Below are 21,382 nucleotides of genomic sequence, written 5' to 3' on the forward strand. Positions count from 1 at the left end.
TACTACGTCACATTCTACGTCACATGCGTAACCGGAAGTAATGTAACATAACTTAACTAGGTAGGTAGTTCTAGTAGTTTAACCTAACCAAGTAGTTTTTTTGTGCCTAAACGTAACCAAACTGCGACCGTTTCACAACATTAACGACGTGTAACCGCAACCGTTACGTTCTGTCGTTTAGATATGAGGACGGAAAAAAAAAAAAACGCTCCTGTAGGTCGTATTTCCTGTATCTTGCTGCATCATTTCTTATTTATAAAAAAACATAGCACAATTTCTCAAAAGATAATGTCATCGAATGAAACATGCTATCACACTATCCTTTTCATGACATCCCAGTTTGCTCACAATGTTTGTTTAAACTTCCTGTTTGAACATCAACACCAATAATTACTTTCAGAGAGTTCTGTATTCAGTATTGCCCTGTACATGATAATGATAACGGTCGCAGTCTATTTCTCTGCTTGGGTCACATCTTTTGCCTCCAGGCATGTATCATATCATAAGGCATGTTCAAACTTAGAAACCAGGCCATCACGGATCCCCCATATGGCTCACAAAGGTGCACATTGAGCCACATGATCTGGTCAGCAACAAGTCGATGCGTTCCACATCTACCAAGTATAAACCATTCCTGCAGCCGCAAAAAAAAGTAAAGAAATATCGACAAATCATTTAGCCTCACTTTCAGTCTTACAACTTGAGTATCATGGTGTGAGGCAGCGGTGCTTGTTTCCAATGGATTTTTTTTGTGGATGTATCAGCAGAAAACCACAAAATAAGGCCAATCCCTCCATATAGTCACAAAATGCTTCACACAAGTTCATGTGTTGAGAAGAACTAACTGGCAGACTTTTTCTTTTAAGTATCTTAAGGGGGGGAGATCTCAAAACATCTGAATACTAGATTAAATTATACATCCACTCCTTTCACCTCCATTCACATCCCATCATGCCCCAGGCCTTCCTCATGTTCAGCCATCAGCTCAGCGCCATCCTGCCTGCAGCCCTTTCCGTCCCCTGGTTGGCCCCTTATGTTGTGACTCCTGACAACTTCTCCAATTTGCTCTGCTGTGTGAAGAGGCAGGGAGCACATTGATATCTTCCCACCTACACACACACACACACACACACGCACGCACGCACGCACGCACGCACGCACGCACACACACACACACACACACACACACACACACACAGACACACACTGAAGTCATCAATATCCTCCCATTTATAAATGATCTGGCCCTGGGATAGCGTTTCAAACCTGCTGGGCCCTTCTGCCCCCTGCATGTCACACACACACACACACACACACACAGTCGCGCTCCTCATTGGTCATTGATTGCCTTCTCAGATTTAACACAGCTTCATCCGTTGTTTGAGCAGCAGTGGGGACCTCTGTCTCTGTCCATGTTCATCCCTCTGAGCGTGTGTGTATGTGGTGTGTGTGTGTCTGTGTGCATGCGTGTGTGCATGCGTGCAGGCAAATTTAACCACACAGGGAATGAAGGTCAAAGGAGTAGAGCAAAATCACACCCTCCTGTTAGCCATTCTGTTTGCACCAAGAAACGAGGGAAAGAGAGAGACATACTTTCTTGTGTACCTATGTGGATGATCTATTCATAGATTTATGTCAAACTGATTCATAGTTTCATAGCATATGGACATGTAGGGCCCTGCAGTCAATACATGGCCGGAAACATCACAGTGAGATCCAAATTCTTTGCCTTTGTGTCTCTATTATGATAGAGTGTGGTGGATGGAAGTACTCAGATTCTGTAAAAGTAACAATACCTCAAAGTAAAAATACTACTACATTTACAATTTTCAAAGTAAAAGTGCAAAAGTATTATAAACAAATATAAAAAGTACTTAAAATATCAAAGGTAAAAGTAGTCATTATGCCGAATGGCCCCTGTCAGTGTTTTATTATATATTATATATTATGTTACTGGAATTATTATTGATGCATTAATATGTAAGAAGCATTTTAATGTTCTAGCTGGTCAAGGTGTAGCTAATTGGATCTAGGCTACTTTATGTAGCCTACCGTTGGTTTAATCTATACTGCATCATATTTGTTTTTTAAAAGATGATATGTTTTGTATGTAAAATCTGAATCTGCAAAGTAACTAATGTCACTTAATGGTGTGTAAGCACTTATTCTTTTAAATCACAACCTCTTAAACCTCACTGACATGTATGTACAAACACATGCTGTGATGCAACTGCACTTTTAATTGTAATGGAAATCCCAAAGTCTCCAAAGATATCAAATATTTCAGGCTGTAATAAAATAATGCAAAGACTTATAGAACAGAATGATAAAGCCATTCAATAAAACATGGCGTCTTGGGTTTGATGTACCATATTCATGTACCATGTCATGTGTATTCATCATAATACTTCTAACTTAAATGGTGCTTAAGGAGGAATTAAAGGGGGGAAATTGGATGTTAAAGGCTAATGCAATCACTGACTGTGTTCATATCGATGGCTGTTTACCTCATTGTGATCACCAAATGTAGGTCATAGTTTACCACAAAATCACTGCAAACATGTGCATCTTTAACATAAAGCCACATATTGTTTCCTGAACACCAAACCAGCTAAACACACACACACACACACACACTCTCTCTCTCCTCACACTCCGGTGAGCTGTGTCTCGCTGTAGATTCCTTAAAACCTGATCCTGTCTAAATTTGCAGGCCTTTCCTCATTGATTTCCCCGGGTGAAAATAAGAGGATAGGAAAGCATGTTAGACGTCCCCGGAATCAGAGCCAATCCATTAGCAACGATCAATACACTGGCAGAGGAGAGAGAGAGAGAGAGAGAGAGAGAGAGAGAGAGAGAGAGAGAGACGTGAGTGTTGACAAAACCAAATAAATATAGACGCGCAAAGAGAGGAGAAATTAGATTAGTGCTGAGAGAATCTAAGCACAACACTTTTAACCCCTAACCTAACAATCTGTGTTTACACCACAGTAAGGAGGGAGGGGAGGTAGAGGGAGTGTGACGCAGAGGGAGGAGGGAGGTTGCGGTCGCGTGGAGTACGTCTGTTCCCGACTTGAATTTAACAAGGTTTTTCTGTGTTGCTGGATGGCATTAAAAAACTGTACACCCTCTCAACAGACACACACACACACACACACACACATACTGAAACAGGACATGCATAAAACTGTTGACATGCATGCTATTCACATAATTACTGTGGTGGGGAATAATGTGACTTTGAATTTATGGTCATCTTGCGGTGCTGTGAAATAAGTCCTTTTTCATATAAAGATCATTACATGGTTTCAGAGAGGCTGAATGTGGAAATACAGGCCATATGTTGCCAAGTAATGTTTCTAATATTGTCTCTTTCTGTGTTTTCCATGTGCCTTGTTCTCCTTCTATTTGGCCTCTTCTCCCAGGTAAGTCCCTCTTTTTGTCCTATAATCAAATAAACATTACATGTCTGTTATGAATTGGAATCCTATTAAGAGTCAAAGATAAAAATAAAAAAACTTGATTTGAAATATGCACGTACTCAAAGCATGCCACAGTGACCCTGACACCCTCTAAATGAACACATATTTCCCATATAATCCCCGTTAAATGAAATGGAATACATGGACACGTTTTTTTGTAAGTTTTTTGCCGTGCACCTATACACCCCATATGCTACACAATGACTCATGCAATGAACCCCACCCTCTATGTTTCCCATCTCATACACACATCATCATCGCTGTAATCATTATCAATGATATCTTGGTGTTCACTTAATTGAACATATGGTCTTTGCATACAGCAGTGTTGTAGTAATGATGCCAGTATATGCGCAGGAACTGAGTGTGTGTGTGAGAGTGAGAAACACAGAGAGGAATGCAGACACTCTTTTCTTTTAATCCTTCATTTTGAGGTCACACACACACACACACACACACATACACTCGGCTGCTACCCAGATGGAGGCATAACCTGGCAGAAAATAACTGGCACTGATTAAATATTTAGTCGTTACTGAAGTGTCACGTTTTGGATGTTTGCTCTGCTGCCGCAGCAGTGATGCTTCTCACCAAAGATGAATTATTTGGAGAAATGTGCACTCAAAATAATAGTAATGCAAGCCGGTAAGATGTGACTTAAAAGATGTGGTTTATTACAACTTATTTTGTCAGTGTTTGCCATTATTCCTATCAGTAGAGCTGTAACAATTCCCAATTTTGCTGCACAATTAATTGTCTCAGAAATAATTGAGATTAACAATATAATTGTCTCTTTCTTATTAAATTAAAAAATATTTATTTCTTTATTTATTACTTTTTTAAACAAATTATGAATTCCAGGATAAATATTTTGGTTATATCACTGTTATGTGACCCAGATAATGTAATAACACAGGCACACAGCCTATAAATTAAACAACGCCTCTAAAACATTTTTTCTAACTGTATCCCCCCTTGTCATTTTTGTTGCTATGACCGTGTATAGGGTCAAGTGCCGACCAGTGATTACTTATATAATTACAATTTGGCACATCTAAACAAATTCATCAATTACCATCAACAGTCATAGGACTTTAGCTAATGTTAGCAATTAATTGCAAAGAAGCCATGATTATAAATTGACGATTAGACAAGGCCTACCTCTCAGTAATAATACGATTTCACAGACCAAGTTAATTTCCCTCCTATGACTTGCTGTATACATGTTGCTGTTGTTGTTTTAACACTAATAAATTCCATTTAAACAACACATTGTTATTATATCAGATAGAAACAATGGCTAACATTACGGAAATAAGAGACAAGTCGTAATAAAGCAGATTTTTCCTTGAAAGAGTTTATTTGCGGAAATGTGCAACATTTATTTTTGTTTAGTTAGATGAGAAAGTCGATAAAACTCTCATGTCATTCGGTAATGAGTTATAGCCAGGAGGGGATTAGCTTAGCTTAGCATGCAGACTGGGAACAAGGGGAAACAGCTAGCTCAAAGTAAAAGAGAAATATGCCTACCAGCACCTCTAAAGCCAGTTGTGAGCCACAAAGTAGTAACAGCACATAACTCTAAAGTGCTTGTTTGCGAGCTTTAGAGATATTGGTAGGTGTATTATTTAACTTTGTAGAAAGCCGAATAGCTGCTTCTCCTTGCTCCCAGTCTGCAACGTTAGCTTAAGCTTTACCTGCTAACCTAAGCTAATGGCCACGTGGCTGACATTTGCTCTCACAAACCTAAGTACATGCTTGCAACATGCACTGAAACACCTAAATGCACATGTACAACAGGCACACATCTACACAAAAACGCACATGCATCAACACAAGTGAATGACCACAATTGGTGGCTGATTGACTGTCTGATGAATAGCTTCTGTAACAACCAGCTACAGTGTGTGTGTGTGTGTGTGTGCGTGCGTGTGTCTGTGTGTCTGTGTTTGTGTGTGTGTGCTTATGTAGAGCATAAAATACCCTTTCTGGAACAGGAGAGGTTTTTACAAGTGTCTGGGTTGACTTTGTTACACACACTCAAACGCTCTCAAACAACACTGAAAATAGATGTCCATTTTTCCTCCTCTGGAAGATAATTGCATTCAAGCGATCGTTATGCATTACCATGTAGTTCCCGTCAAAGAGCTATATTGAAGAGTGAAGAGGCGTTCTCCTCAGCTCTGACTTTGATAGATGGTTCCCGTTCTCAGCGCGAAATACTGATGTCATTACCTATAGATTTGTATTCTATCAGCATCTTGTATTCAATCTGCCTATATTTTTTTTTTTTTTTTTTTTTTTTTTTTTATCTGTATCCTCCAAAAGTTGGTTTGTATACAAAATATTCTTCTAAGTTGAATTAGATGCCTCATTGCACTTGGACTTCAATTCAAACACAAGCTGGCAGTTTGTGTCTGTGACAAGCATTCGGCGGAAAACACAGGGAGGAAGAAGAGTATCATTTCTTTTTCTCTGTCTAGACTCTCTCTTTGAATGTCTGTTTTTCTCAGTCTCCAATCCCCCTCTGCTAACCATAACAGGCTAACAAAGACATAACGTAATTTCATCTGAAGCTCAACTCGAAGTTAACTACATATATGGCCTTAATAGTGCAGACTCTCTAAATATCCTCCTTTCCTTTATGGCGTATTGAGTGAAAGATAATAGCCGGTTTGGCTATGAAGACACTTTGCTTTGTTGTCTTTCTCCATGTATCCTAATGGCTGATGATTACCGCGCAATGACAGTGTCTGTGTCTGAGTGTCAAACAGAGGAGGGTACAGGTCTGTCTGTCTGTCTGTCTGTCTGAGCGTGTGTGTGTGTGTGTGTGTGTGTGTGTGTGTGTGTGTATGACGTGCACTATACTGTGAATGCGTAGGAAGTTTCACTGGTAGAAACATGCTATCGGCAGCTGTGGAGTGTCAGGCTTTTATTTCTTCTCTGTATCGGCTAATTGTCACATGAGCTGGCTGGCCAGAGAGACTTTGATAAATTATATAAACAGACAGATGAATAGACAATACATTAACTCTGCATGCAAAAATGATTATACCTTATATACAAAATGGATTTCAATATGTATATTTAAAATCCATAAATTGATACATTTTTTTACAAGTTCTCCAAAGTAAATGCACATTGCTGTCCATTACCGATATGAATGTTTTCAGAGCTGGCGCCACTATTAGCATGATGACATAATATGAAACTGTCTTCAAAACTGTAACAAAAAAAGGTTGCAAATGACTTTTGCAAAAATGTTTAAAATGTTTTGCTTTAGGTACAAAAACGACTTTAAGGTTAGGGAGAGCTCATAGTCATAAGGTTAAGGTTATGTTCAAAGAAACCATCGCTGACTGTTGGTAGGATGCAAACAGTGATCTAGAGCGACACATTGACGTTTTTTTTGTGTTCATGTATGATGTTTCGGGACACTTATTTAAACGACCGACTGCCGTTCTTCCTGGGACGACAGTCTTTTCCAGAGGTATAACAACATATCTCAGTCTAGTTTGATAAGTGCTATATAGAGAGAGGAGAGGAGAGGGGAGGAGAGGAGAGGAGAGGGAGAGGAGAGGAGGAAAAAGCTATTAATGTTGGCTAATGATTGGGCGCGCTAATAGTTATCAGTGTTTTAGGGCGAATATTATGGCCATGTAACGAAGGCCTTGATTACTTTATTAGCCTCTTCAAGTCGTTTGGCTAACGCTTACCAATGTGACCCCCTCCTGAGATCCCTTTACCTCTTTCCCTCCAAACCCTCCACCACCATCACCATCACCTCCACCTTCTTCTCCTCTTCCCTTCTCGTCTCCCCCTTTACTCTCCCACAACATCACCCTCCTCCCCCCATATTCTCGCTGCGCCCCGTGATGATGAAATCAAATTAGGTGGACTGGATGAGCCTAAATCACGGCTCGTGTTGCGGGCCGTGACATAAAGAATGGCCGCGACGAGGTTACCCAGAGTTCACGGCAGATAATGAAAGAGACAGGGAGGTAATAGCATGACAGAGTGGTGGGGTTCACTATACTGGGGGTGGAGGGGATGGGGGTTAATACGAGGGGAGGGGTGGAGGTTCATTTGGAGGGTACCTACCTATATGACCACTCCATCTGGTGAGGGACACTCATTCACCCCCTCTGTCGTCTTCTCCTTTATCCACCTTTTCTTTCCTCTTCTTAAGTCTCTCTCCTGCCCTCTCCTTCATCCTCAACCACCATCCCTTCCTATCCTCTCTCTTTTTGTCATCTATCCATCCCTCTTTCCCCTCTCTGTCTTGATAGTGATAAAGGTTTCACACTCAATTAAGTAAAGTATCACCTAAAAGGGAGTCTAGCTGGCGTTATCAGGAGACATTCACTAAGTACTTCAGTGATGGTTAGCCACTTCCATAATGGCATATCTCTTTCAAGTCTATTTGTTAGAGAAAACCTGCAATGTCAACTTTTGTCATTGGTTGCTTTAACTGACAATAGACATTGTCCCTTCCCTCTCCACTCGTAAAGGTACACTGTGGCCAAATGTATGTGAACGCCAACACATTATGCCCATATGTTATTGTTGAAAATCCTCTTCCGAAACTATAAGCATTAATATGCTGTTACAACAGCCTCCACTCCTCTGGAGTGGAAAGGCTTTGCACGAGATTTTGTAACATGGCTGCAGGGATTTGCTCTCATTCAGCCAAAAGAGCATTCGTGAGATCAAGGCTCTGTTGTTGAGCCATAGAGCCAGGCACACAGTCACCAATCCAATTCATCCCAAAGGTGTTGGGTAGGGATGGAAATCCCTGCAGGATAATCAACTTCTACCACACTAAATTGAGGGGGGAGCCATTGTTAGCGCCATCAATTAGACAATGTCCCTTCACTTTGGAGGCATTGTCATGTTGGAACAGGAAAAGGGCTTTCCAAAAATCGATGCCACAGAGTTAGAAGCACACTATTGTTTAAAATATCAATGTATGCTGTAACTTTTCTCTTGATTAAAATTAAGGGGTCCAGTCCAAACCACGAAAAAAAGCCCCAGACCAAGAAAGCACATAAGTATTCATGTCATTATTATTTGGGATTTTAGAGGACATTTCATGAAAAACTCACTTTTTCTGTGCTTGTGTGTGTGTGTGTGGGGGGGGGGGGGCATTGTTCAGTTGAGAAGACCTGTAACATACAGTCGTTTAAATTAGAACCCAGAAGCTTATGATTCAACTCCATCAACAGATTGGTACAAACCCAGAATGAACCGCATGACTTATTCTAGTTTATCCCTCATATGAAAACATCACCAAAAAAAATCTCAATTAGACCTAGTTAAACATTAAATGTGGACATAGTAAAATATGAATAACCCCCAATATCAGTGATAAAAAAATACACTTTAATTGAAAAAGCCTTTATGGTGTCAACATGTTGCTGGTATCTGCTGCTGTCTCAAGTTGCCATTCCTACTGGTAGAATTCAAATGATTTACGTAATTGATGGCTAATAGTTTACTGAAGAAATTAGGGAATTCAACCATGTTGGATACTCTTGTCAGTTACAGAAACAAAACGCTCAACTGTTTCTCCAGAGCATTACCAGATGGTGACTTGCAAGTGTGTGTGTGTGTGTGCGTGCGTGCGTGTGTGCGCTCACCCTGGTAATTCTAACCTAACAAGACACCTGTCGCTGTTTACAGTCTGATCCTCTGTTGTTTTTTCCTCTCATTACCGAATACCACCACATGGAGTATCCTGTTCTCGCACACACAAACATGCCTTTGACACACGCCACCAGTTAGTCTGCTCCGACACAACAACATGGACTGACCCTTGACCCTTTTCTGCAGAGATCATTTGCTTCCTGTTGCTCCCTAAATGGGGCAGGTAGGGTAAATGAGATCACCGGGGGTCACTGTCGATTTGTTGGGCTACTGCCAAACTAGGCTCCTCATTAGTGGAACTGCTAACTTGTAGCTTCATTTCAGCTCTTCGCTAGAAATGGTGCAAGCTATAACAAGCTTTTGCTCTCTTCTGATTGCTATGCAACATATTCAGTGCTTGCTTGCCGTTCCAGATTTCTAGGGAGACTGCGCCTTCAGTGGCACGAATACAATGTCCTCAACAAATTTGCTTTAAAAATCTAGACAAGACAACCTTATTGTGAGTAGGCTACTGTATTTTCACTTAATCCATATTGTGGTTTGAAGATGGTAATGTAACAAGGAGCTGATATGCGGGCCTTCATTTAGACCCCAAAACTGTTATAATTTAAATGATTAAGACCTAAGTGCTTAAATATAACAAGCACAGGATGATCAGGAGACCACAGCTGGAGGAGCTTAAATTAATCGGACTGAGCAGATTTTTTTTTTAAATATGTTGTTCCATTACATTACCTTCAGAGGACTGAGATCTGTGAATTTCGTGGATCTTGGTTTGCAACCTAAAGGTGTCCCCCTCACCCTCCAGCTCAGTGACCTTGAGGCCACCTTGTCCTCCATTCACCAAACTGGGCTTTAATTCTGTAGGCTGGGGCCACCAAACGGAAATAAAAAGCCCATTATGTGTTGCCCGCGGCGGGGGCTTGTTGACTGGGTTTTATTACAGCGGGGGATGAGAGCGCTTGATGCCTCCATTTAGGGCCCTGAGCACCCGGCGCTGACAGCACCGTGACAGTACTGGCCCCTGTGGCACCGCTAAAAGAGACGGTCACAGAAAGAGACACTCTGTCTCTGTGTGTGTGTGTGTGTGTGTGTGTGTGTGTGTGTGTGTGTGTGTGTGTGTGTGTGTGTGTGTGTGTGTGTGTGTGTGTGTGTGTGTGTGTGTGTGTGTGTGTGTGTGTGTGTGTGTCCCGGCTGTCGGTAGTCCAGGCTGGCATGGTAAGGCTTGCTCGTAAAGCTGACAGCTAGACATATGTATGGATCCCCCATTAAAATTTTACTACTAATCACTATGGATGGCGTGCCTGGCTACTAGCTGGCTGACGACTCAAACACACACACACTCGCATACTGTATGCACACACAAAAATATGCATGCATGGACAAGAAGTTCATGGGTACACATTTACACATGCATATGCACATGCACACACTTCCCAGCCATGCAGTTACACCACAGTCCAACACCTGTGTGTGGATTCCCTCCCTAGTTAGCACTTTGCTGTCCACTGTGTCCTTATTATTATATTATATTAGTATCGTATATGGCACCATAAAATGAATTAAAGTGATTAGTAGTATGGTTTGTCCACCACACCAAAACTATTACAGATATATTAGAATTACCAAAGCCTGCAGTGTCAACATCATGTTGCAAGGCCATTACAACAATGAAGTAATGTATAGTGAAAACACGTACAAAAAAAAGAAAAAAAATAGCGCGTGTGGGTTCATGTTCTACTGTATCTCTCTCCTCATAACAGCTTTATGCCTCGTCTTTTTGGTACGGTGGATCAAGGTAAAGTTCATCAAGGGGTTGGCAGACTCATAAAAGTCTATGTTGCGTATCTTAAGACCCATCCACGTTGTGTTGTAATGTTATCAGCTGAAGTGTCAAAAGGAAGAGAAGGGGGCGGGGGAGAGGGGAGAGCAGGAAACATTGCAAAAGAAAAGTGTGGAATGTCATATTCCCTCTGCTGGTAAACTACATCCTTCACTGACACTTTAGGTAGTCCCAAACCTCACACTAGGTAGTCTCTTATAGATACTAAAACCAATCTATGTGTGTATGTGATTCCGATGGTGAAGTTATTGAGCTGTTCCAAATAAACTAGGAATGTAAAATTAGTTTTTTAGTAGGCCAGAGATTAGATATGCCTTCGTAAAAGCTTTGATTGGCAGGTGATAGGGTGTCATTTATTGTATGGAAATGTGACAGATTATTACTGTTAAGAATATGATTTACAGAATGTAGACTGCAGAAATATCATTAGTTTGCATGCCCTCCCATCAGAACAGTGACAAAGTCCATCTTCCTCCGTGTTCCTTCCATCCTTCTCCCTGCTCTTTCCTTCCTTCCATTAATTCCTGCCTCCTTAGTCTCAGGTGAAGCTGTAGGACCTGTGTTGTTAGGGTTACATAAACCATTGTTACAGGGGCCTTGTTATACGCTTCCTTAATGCCCCTGTTGGTAACGTGTGTGTGTGACAGGCAGCGTGTGTGTTTGTGTGTGGCAATGGAGTAAATAAACACATCGTTGGGGAGGTCACAGAGGCAAAGGTGAAACAGCGGTTGCAATCGATACCCCCGGGGTGAGTGTGTGTGCGTGTGTGTGTGTGTGTGTGTGTGTGTGTGCGTGCGTGTGCGCGTGTGTGTGTGAAGGTGTAAGCACCCCTCCTTTAACAGCTTCTTTAACGGCTCGCCCAGGGGACTCGGGACTGTGTGTGTGTGTGTGTGTGTGTGTGTGTGTATGTGTATGCATGTTCATAGGTCATTTGGTGTGTGTGCATGTGTGTGTATAGGTGCACCATGGGTGACCCTGTTACAACACCAAGGTGCTGTCCTAATGTCATTAGCTGAGGGCAGTGTGAGGTCAGGCTGCTGTACATAGAGCTTCCTTACTTACTCTAGAACCTAGAGGGTGTATTAGAGAGGCGGTTATTACAAATTATTACCTGCATTTCCTTGAGTTAACTATAGATTTTAAGGTGCAACAGCAAATTAGCTTTCCCCCATCTCCCTGGGTCCGAATACAAGAGGGGATTCTGGGGAAGGAAATGGATCACTTTGGGATGTGGGAAGCGTAAAGATTTATGGCAGCTTTATTTTCAATTACTTATCCTTTAAAATGTGAGTTGTTTTTTAGGGGGGAAAAAAAGCCAACAACTGTTTGGCATTTTTAAAAGATTAATCGCAAAATCAAAATTGCTGTATTATATATTGTATAGTTATTTGACTACTTGTTTAGGATTTTAGAGGAGATGTTGTAATGGATGACTTGGGAGACAAAAAAATAAGTTGAAAGAATTAGTGCTGGATGGATTTTAATAATCATTTGGACTTGCCCATCACAATTTCCTATAGCCCTAACTGGCAACATCAAAATGCTTGTTTTTTTCCGAGAAACTGTTCCAAACCCAAATATATTAATTTAAAAAAGAAAATGCAACCCAAACCTCACGCTGTAGAAGCTGGAGACAACAAATATTTTGGGTTTACAAAATGAATGCACGGGGATCTTTTGCATGTAGGTAATCCCTAGGAACCTTTATGATAAAAACAATACCGAGGCAAACCTTTGACGTCCATATATCTGTTCCCATCCTCGAATAGTAACCGCTGCCTGTCTGTCAGTGTAATGACTCGAGATTAGATCACCTACAGTATGTATTGGCTACACATGGCCACCCGTCCCGGCTCTCTGTTTCCCTCCCTGTCCGTCACCCTTTCTGAGTCGATAAGCCTCTATTCTCCTCTTTTCGCTGATATGATCGGTGTCTTCAGAAGCACTCAGGCCACTTTTACAGCAACCGCTAACTCGTGTTCCAGGCAGCTCGTGGCTATCAGGGAACATCACATGAGCCTTTCTGCCTAAGTAAGTGTGCGGCCGCCTTCGTGCTTGTGTGTGCTCTTGTGCGTGACTCGTCCATCTAGCTGTCGGCGTCTATCGACCAGGGCCATCATGTGTGTTTTGGCCTGAGCGAGGCCACAGATGCTATAGGGCTATTAGGTGCCCATTGTTTGTTTTGAATGGCAACGGAAACAAAATTGGTCTCATTCTGATCTTATTGTGGGTAACCCTACCTCCCTCTGTGGCCAGGGGAGGCAAAAACCAATCCTAATTCACTTACCCCACCCCAACATTGGCTTTTCTAATGCTTTTTGAGGGATGAAAATATGGCGACATGCAATAAGTGTCAACAGTACAGGTCTTAAAAGCAAGAGGGGGAGACAAATAGATGGACAGATATTTAGAGTGGATAGATAAATATAGCTGTATTCCTTTGTTTCCTTGCATTTTCTGCATCACCACTATTCCCTCTTTCTCAGCTACATTCCTGCCTCTTTCCAACTGTCTTTCCTTTCCTTTCCTCCTTCTTTACCTCCTCGCTCCCTGCCTCCTGTGCACCGTGGCTCCGGCTGGAGCATTAGTGAGGCACTGTGATTGGCTTGTTATTTATGGAGTCCATAAGTGAGCCAGATTGATAGGGCTGTTTAAGGGGAGCACACCGAGACGCCACTTTATTTAATACATAGAGACAGACTCTGAAGATATAGGTTTAACCTCAAGTCAGCGTGAACACACACACACACACGTATATGGACCTATATGTGTCTACTGTACATGCATTGATATATCTGTACACATACTTATTCTCCCATTTAAAGATATGTTCATCAAACAAATATATATATTTTCAGAGTTAAGTGGGAAAATACAGTACATTTTGTGAGAAATTGGATTAACTGGTCCTTTAATTTAGATGTCCTCATTTGCATGTGCTGAGCAAAAATACACACATAAAGAAAAACATAATCATAGTTGAGGAGAGAAGCTGGAGAGTGGATTCACAATTTCCCCTTTGGAGCAAAGTAGACATGGTGCATTATGGGAAATGTAGGCTAGGTCAATGTTGTAATGTTGATGTTGTGAAGTTATTAGAAAGCAACCTTATTGCCCTTTTTTTTATTTAACCTTTATTTATTCAGGGGAGGTTCACTGAGAGGCAGCCTCTCTTTTGCAGGAACGCCCTGATCACATTCACACAGTTCCACATTCATACCTGGAAGCTGCCCAGTACAACCACAGTCTGATCTGCTGGCCACTGAGCAGCTCCACTGGAGCGGTTGGGGTTAAGGGCCTTGCTCAAGGGCACGTCAGTGGTGGTAATGAGGGAGGGACAAGCGCTGTTCTTTCACTTTCCCCACCCAGATTTTATCCTGTCGGTCTGGGGATTGAACCGACGACCTCCCGGTTACAAGCTCGCTTCTCTAACCTTTAGGCCACCACTGCCCATCATCCCTAATAAATCATCATTGGCGCAACCATATCTACTGACTGTTGTAAAACTTCCTTGACACACACACACACACACACACATCTATCACTGACACACACTCAACCTAAGATATTTTACCATACTATCTTTCCTATACAGTCTCCCTTGTTTGCCTGTTTTGCTGTTTAAAACACAGATCAGGTCTTGTTTGCCCAGTCTCGTCCTCCCTGGCAGAGTAAGCCCTCCACTCTCAACCCAGCAGCACGCAGCCAATCCTCACAGGCCAAAGCTCTGGAGAGAAAGACGATCTGCCCACAGCGGCCAACCCTGCCCTCTCATCTGCCCTTCACACAAACACACAGACACGCACACACACATACGCAGACTTGCCCTCTCCTCTGCCCCATGCACACCCCGCTGTAATGATGTCTGTTGACCTCTGACACAAAGGCTGCCCTGGCAGATTAGTTTACAAGTGGCCTAGGGACTCTGGGTTTCAAATCCTAACCCCTACAATTTTCTGCATTGATTATGAATACTGTGTGTGTGTGTGTGTGTGTGTGTGTGTGTGTGTGTGTGTGTGTGTGTGTGTGTGTGTGTGTGTGTGTGTGTGTGTGTGTGTGTGTGTGTGTGTGTGTGTGTGTGTGTGTGTGGGTGTGTGTGCCACCATTGCATTGCATTCCACATATTACAAATTGTGCTGGTATACAGTCACAAGATATTTTTTGTTTGGTAATTCCTTTAAAAGTCTTTCATGCATATGTTGTCATAATATTATGACAGCAGTCATTTTTGCCCATTCGTTCAAAATATCAGAAATGGTTGTAAAAAAAAATCTTAACTCAAGGTTTACTTACAGCTTTTGTGTAGCTGCATCTCATTGTCTTTATCAACAGGTGGAGTTTCCTCGGTTGTCATGGAGATAGCTCAGTTGTAGTGACCTGACCCTGACAATTGAGCAAACTTTATCCGCTGATGAAGACCATGGGAAGCGGTTAAAAGCTCCAGAAAAAGCTGCCACCGTTTACTGCATAAGTTGAAATCCACCCTTCCCTTGCAGGTTAAAGGGGATCCAATACTGACTTACATAACATGAACAAACTCAAATATACATGCACACACACTCTTTTAAAACAAAGATGTACCACCAATCCCTAAATGCATACTCACCGTTAATATATGCACACATTCAAACACACAAACTCAGACGTCAGCGATGATAAGTGGCTAGTGAGTAATAGCCTAGCTGTCTGGCAGCCAGCTGCTGGGCCTACTGTTTACATGCCAAATGATTACCCTAATTTCAAATGCATGCATGGCAGCTACGCTGATAAATAGTCCCCCCCCCCACCCCCTACCACCACCACTTTCTATTTCCCTATTGTCAGCCACTGCAGGCTAGTCAGCCAGTCGGACCCATAATACCTTTTTGATTATTCAATAAATAACCCATAATTCGACAGTGATTGGGGCCGCAATGGGCTTTGTGGGGAGGAGGAGGAAGAAGAAGAGATGGTGGGGAGGAAGGATTGGTTGGGTTGGTGAGGTGGGAGGGTATCGACCAGTGGTGGTCAGTGCTTTGATGACCACTGGTCGTTGGGGTCATAGCTTTGCGCAAAAACTCACACACACAAACACACACACACACACACACACACACACACACACACACACACACACACACACACATAGAAACGTGTGATCAGGGTAAGGGTCATTAGTTCAGCCTCATTGCTTATTGTCCAAACAAAGATGTCCAAGACTAATGGAAGCTACTTATTAATTTGGGTGAAAGATGAGCAACAATGAGGCATTGCAGATGGACTTTTTGTAAGCATTTTTCTTCTTTTTTTATTAAATTTACCCATCATAGGTCACATTTGCAAACATTGCTGGAATGTCTCTATCCACATTTAAATAATTACATGTCAGTCATTTATAAAGCTTAAGCACTGATGAGAAAGCAACTGGTCAAAGGGAGCCCTATGGTTTAAATTCACCAGAAGCAAGCATTAGCTTGATAATGATAATAACCACCAGTAATTGGTCACATTTGTTGGCCTTAGGCCCATTATGTTAACCACCTTGATGAACATTGATTGCTAATTCTTATCTCTGCTTTCGGCAGTATGACCTCACTTCATTGCTTCAAAAAATTTGCCAATGTATCTCAACCCCAAATTATCCCCATTGCTTTTGGTGAGCGCTTCACCGTGACATGGTTAGTATGGACCGTATTGAAACCTGTCCCCCAAATGGATTATTCCCTTCTCCTAAGTAGGATGGATTTTATGGTGCTTGCCTGATCACTATCTGAAACCCACTAATCGTTTGTGTGTGTGTGTGTGTGTGTGTGTGTGTGTGTGTGTGTGTGTGTGTGTGTGTGTGTGTGTGTGTGTGTGTGTGTGTGTGTGTGTGTGTGTGTGTGTGTAAACCCTGCTGCCTTGATGTTGCCATTGAAGTGTCCCTGGCGTTGTACTTATTGGAGTTCCCTGATGTTAGATATTGGAATATTGATCTCGGAGAATGTTTAGCTTTCACTCTTCTCTGGTTTCATTTATATGCTCACACAGCTGACGCCCGCTTCACACAGCAGTACAAGCTGCAGATGTGGCAGTACATGAGGGACCTAGATCAAATCAAACTCTCAATCAATGCTGTAAAGATTTGGGTTTCAGAGGGATTTCACACACAACATCTTGCATATCTGATGGGAGATTGGAGCTGCAATTGGTAAACAGCAATCAATTGTGCAAAAATGGATAATTCACATGATATCAAATTGTATTTTATAATCAAGGCAGTATGGGGCACGCTTTTGAAGCAATGGAGGCAGGTCAGACTGTTAAATGGGTTCAGTGACCACACTGACACAAGTCAATTTTAACGGGAGATATTTTACTCAAGTTGCTCTTATACTTATATGATACTTTTTTCCACCTGCAACAACTTACAACCTAACGTACAGCGTGGTTCGATTTTGCCAGACAGCGGTTACGCTGTGTTCTATCGGCAGTCCCATTACTGCGTAAGTTGACATCACAGCTCAGGACACACACACACACACTCAAGTGTCTCCAGAACAGACTCATGCAGTCATCACCACTTAAAAGGCAGTTGATGACTTCAAAAGGAAAACAGTGAACAGCAGCAGAGACACCGGCTGAATGAGTCTCCCTTTAACAACAGTTGCATTACAGCGCAATGTCGGTTTCCTATTAAATACCTTCTCCCAATTGCCCATTATTCCCCGCTATAAAAGCACTGCAGACTGCATCGGAGGGCTGTTTTATCCCCCCATCATCCCACGTCCTTTTGTTTCGGAAAACATGTTTCAACTAAATGCATCTAAGAGCTATGAGCGAAAGAGAGAGAGAGAGAGTAAGGAGGGGAGGGGAAAGAAAAGGTAATTTAATGAAGTGAAACGTTTGATGTTGTAAATAAAAAGCAGACTGGTCGTGGGTGAGAGGCTGGGGCTAATGGACTTTGTTGGATGGTAGGTGTAGAGCTGCTGATCTTTAAAAAGCCTAAATAAAAAAAGTGAACTTCTCAGAAACGGTGCCAAGAAAACCCCCAGCCCCCTTTGCTGGATCCCTGGCCTGGGGCATTCACATCACTGGTGGGGCTTATTATGCAATTACAGCAAGGTAAAACAGCACCGCCAACCCCCTCATCTGAGTGTGTGGGTGTATAATTATGTGTGTTTGTATCCATGTATGCGTGTGTTTTACATGCCTTTATACTCTTATAGTTTTAATTTCAGCAAACCACGATGGTCTTAGGATTGTAGAAAAGAAGTCTGAAAAAAGAAATAAGAAAGCAAAGAAAGGTAGGAGATGGGTTGGAGAGAATAGGGAGTGACGGGAAAGGAAAATAGAAGAGAGGAATAAAAGAAAAGACGGGAGTAGTTAAGAATTTAAAAGGAAAAGGGGAAGGAAAGAAATGAGAACACACGATTATGAAGGTTAAACAATGGCAGTGGTCATTATGCTTCACTTTCAATGAGAAGGAGGAGAGAAATCACCCCCCCCATTTATAATTCATACCCTCAATTACCACCAATAAAGTGGCATGAATGGGGCCAGCCCAGGGAATGGTGCAGGCACAATTACATGTAGTATAGCCTGGCATTAACATTTTCTATTTGAACATTTTTCAGCCTCAATTTCTCTTGGAGTTAATAAGAGCGATGATCCCTCCTTGACTTTTTCATGAAATTATTGTGTGGTTATAATATTCCAATCTATTAGCCCCCCTTCTCTATAATGTATTCTACCATTTAATAGCCTGACCTGGCTGGATAGAGAGGTGGAAAGAGAGAGAGGGATAGGGAGGGAGAGAGAGAGAGGAAGAGGGAGAACATGACATTGACGAGAGGAGTAGGTCTTGTCGTTTTGACCCCAGAGGGGGTGAGACAAAGGTCTGATATATCCCATACAGCGTTTGAATTGAGGTCTCTCCCAGGGCCGTGCCTATCATCTGAAAAGCTTTCTGTGGCAGTACTGCTTTTTTCACCATCCTGTTGGGGAAACCACTGCAGGGCTGATTTAAAATCTGACTATGTATTCACTGTAAGCAACTTGGTTGGCTGTCTCTGAGAGACATAACTGGACTTATGGTGACTTGGAGATGTGAGCTGCTTGAGTGTGAAAGCATTGTAAGGGTTTAGGGAAGTTACCCATTATAGCCCGTACTGGATACAAGTGCTAAATGGGATATACTATATACTATGTGATGTAAAGATGACCATGCAAACATTTGCAATTGAAATGCACTGTAAACTTCAAGTGAACCTGTTCCACCATCACTATAGTGTTGCAACCCATCAAATATGGCAGCCTGGTCAGTGGCCCTATGCCTTAAACTGTGACGCTCCAGGCAGCCCTCAAGCGTCAGTTTAGCACGTGGAGGGCTGCCTCTAGTGACCGTAGTAGTTATGACGGGGGTAAAGGAGTGACATAACATAGTACAGGGATCTTCAACAGGGGGTCCGGGACCTCTAGGGGGTCCTCAGAGTCAACGCAGGGTGGCCTCCAAATTATTGTTAATTTTGGAAAGTTTTTTCAGAAATTAAAAAGTCTTAACATGAATCCAACATATTTTAAGCAAATATAAATCCCCACTGCTTACTGGCCTAGGTGGTCACTAAGGCAATCCACAGATACATTTAATCCTAGGGATTCACTTTGCCACATGTATGTATGTTTTAACATTAAAACATAATTTATAAAACCATGGCAACAATTATTAGGCTATTTTAATTTCTTAGTATTATGTGTACATCAGCATAAAAGGTATGTGTAAAGGCTTTAGGCCGCCCTTCACATTATTGTAGGCCCAGTTTATTATGCAACTTCATTTTATACAGTATATGTAGTAGGGGGTCCCTGCTCCATCTCTCTTTCAGTTAAAGGGTCCTTGGCTTTAAAAAGGTTGAGGACCCCTGACGTAGTATAAAGAGCGACAACATATGCGTAGACAGGAGGTCAGGGTGGATGGATGGCTAAAAAAAATACAGGACTTTCATCCAGGAGAATGTGTTGACTATAGATAATTTTACTGGTATCTGAGTACTCTGAATGACACCTCTTGACCACCATTCAAAGATATCAGTCTAACAAAAGGCTTAAAGCAACAACAGCAGTAAAGTTGGATTATATTCCATTTGGTCCAATAAAAGTTCCCATATATTATTGTGTCATTTTGCTGATATTCCTTCTATTTTCATCTACAAAACTATTTAAAATGTATTTATTTAGTATGTGATAAAGGAATATATGGATGCACATAGCTGGTAGCTACACTGAATGTTTTGCCTTGCTGCTAGTCAAAATGTAGAACACCAACATCAATGAGCCACAGATGAGGCAATAACTAGCTGGTTTTAAATGAAATGTTAGAAATGCATGAGCATCACCGGTGAAAGAAATAATAAAATAATAATGTGTGGATATGTAAATGTAGATAATGTGATATTTCTGAAGGACCAGGTCATAGTAACTCTGTATACTCCAGTGTTAGAAAATCAAAAGTAGCGTTGCATTATCATGCCCGTGATTGCTGCTTGCTGCAGTAGGGAGCCACGTGCCTGATCCTCAGGCTGGTCGTCTAATGGTCCTGTTTACTTCACTTTTCCTCTCCTGTTCTTTCACTGCCTCCCTCTATCCCTCCTTCATCCTCCCACATAAAAAAGGCAAAAGTATTCAGCAAACCTGCCTGCCTGCTTTTATATAAAATAACAAAGTGTTCAGAGCTTGTAAAACACTGCAGGAATGACAGTTTAGCAGACTTCCCGCAGTCTAGAAACTTGCATTGTGGAGGCGGCAACAAGGATCCAAAGGATATAGAACGGCATAGAATAGAATTGAATTCAAAAGACGATAAGCTATCCAAATGTACAGACACAAGCCATTAGGGTAGAACTAGTACATCTATCCACAAGCCATTGTGGTGAGGCAACTCATTTAAGTGCTACACCTCTGGTACAGGGATTTCTGTGTCAATCTCACACACACACACACACACACACACAGATGGAGAGCGTAGGGGACGGACTGAAAAACACCCTCACTCGTGTACTATCTCTTTTCTTACACACCATCGCACAAAAAAATTGCACACACACACTCACACACACCCCATGTGGCTAGCTGAGAGCCAGCTGTTCCTTTCCACTTCACATCACTGTGGGCTAACGACTGCTAATCCCCTATAGCTTTTCCCTCAAAGGAACTAAGGCAGCAGCCATGATCTAACTCCTATTGAATTCCAATTACCCTTCACCGGGATTTCACAATAAGAGTTCCCCCTTTCACCACCACCACCACCGCCACCTCCGCTAACATCACCCTTACTTCCCACATGGATCACCAACAACACCAAGACAAATTCCTTGTATGTGTAAAAAAACGTACTGGGCAATAAAGCCCTTTCTGATTCTGATTCTGATCGTACTGTCAAAATAAGACCTACCCT

General features: G+C 42.0%; 1 protein-coding gene across 11 annotated transcripts in view; it reads left to right on the top strand.

Annotated features, from left to right (window-relative positions):
- Positions 1-21,382, top strand: part of rnf220a (ring finger protein 220a) — a 152,378-nt gene that overhangs the window by 57,347 nt on the left and 73,649 nt on the right. The window lies entirely within an intron of this gene.

The sequence above is a fragment of the Perca fluviatilis genome, chromosome 11, assembly GCF_010015445.1.
Source record: "Perca fluviatilis chromosome 11, GENO_Pfluv_1.0, whole genome shotgun sequence".
NCBI classification, from domain to species: Eukaryota; Metazoa; Chordata; class Actinopteri; order Perciformes; family Percidae; genus Perca; species Perca fluviatilis.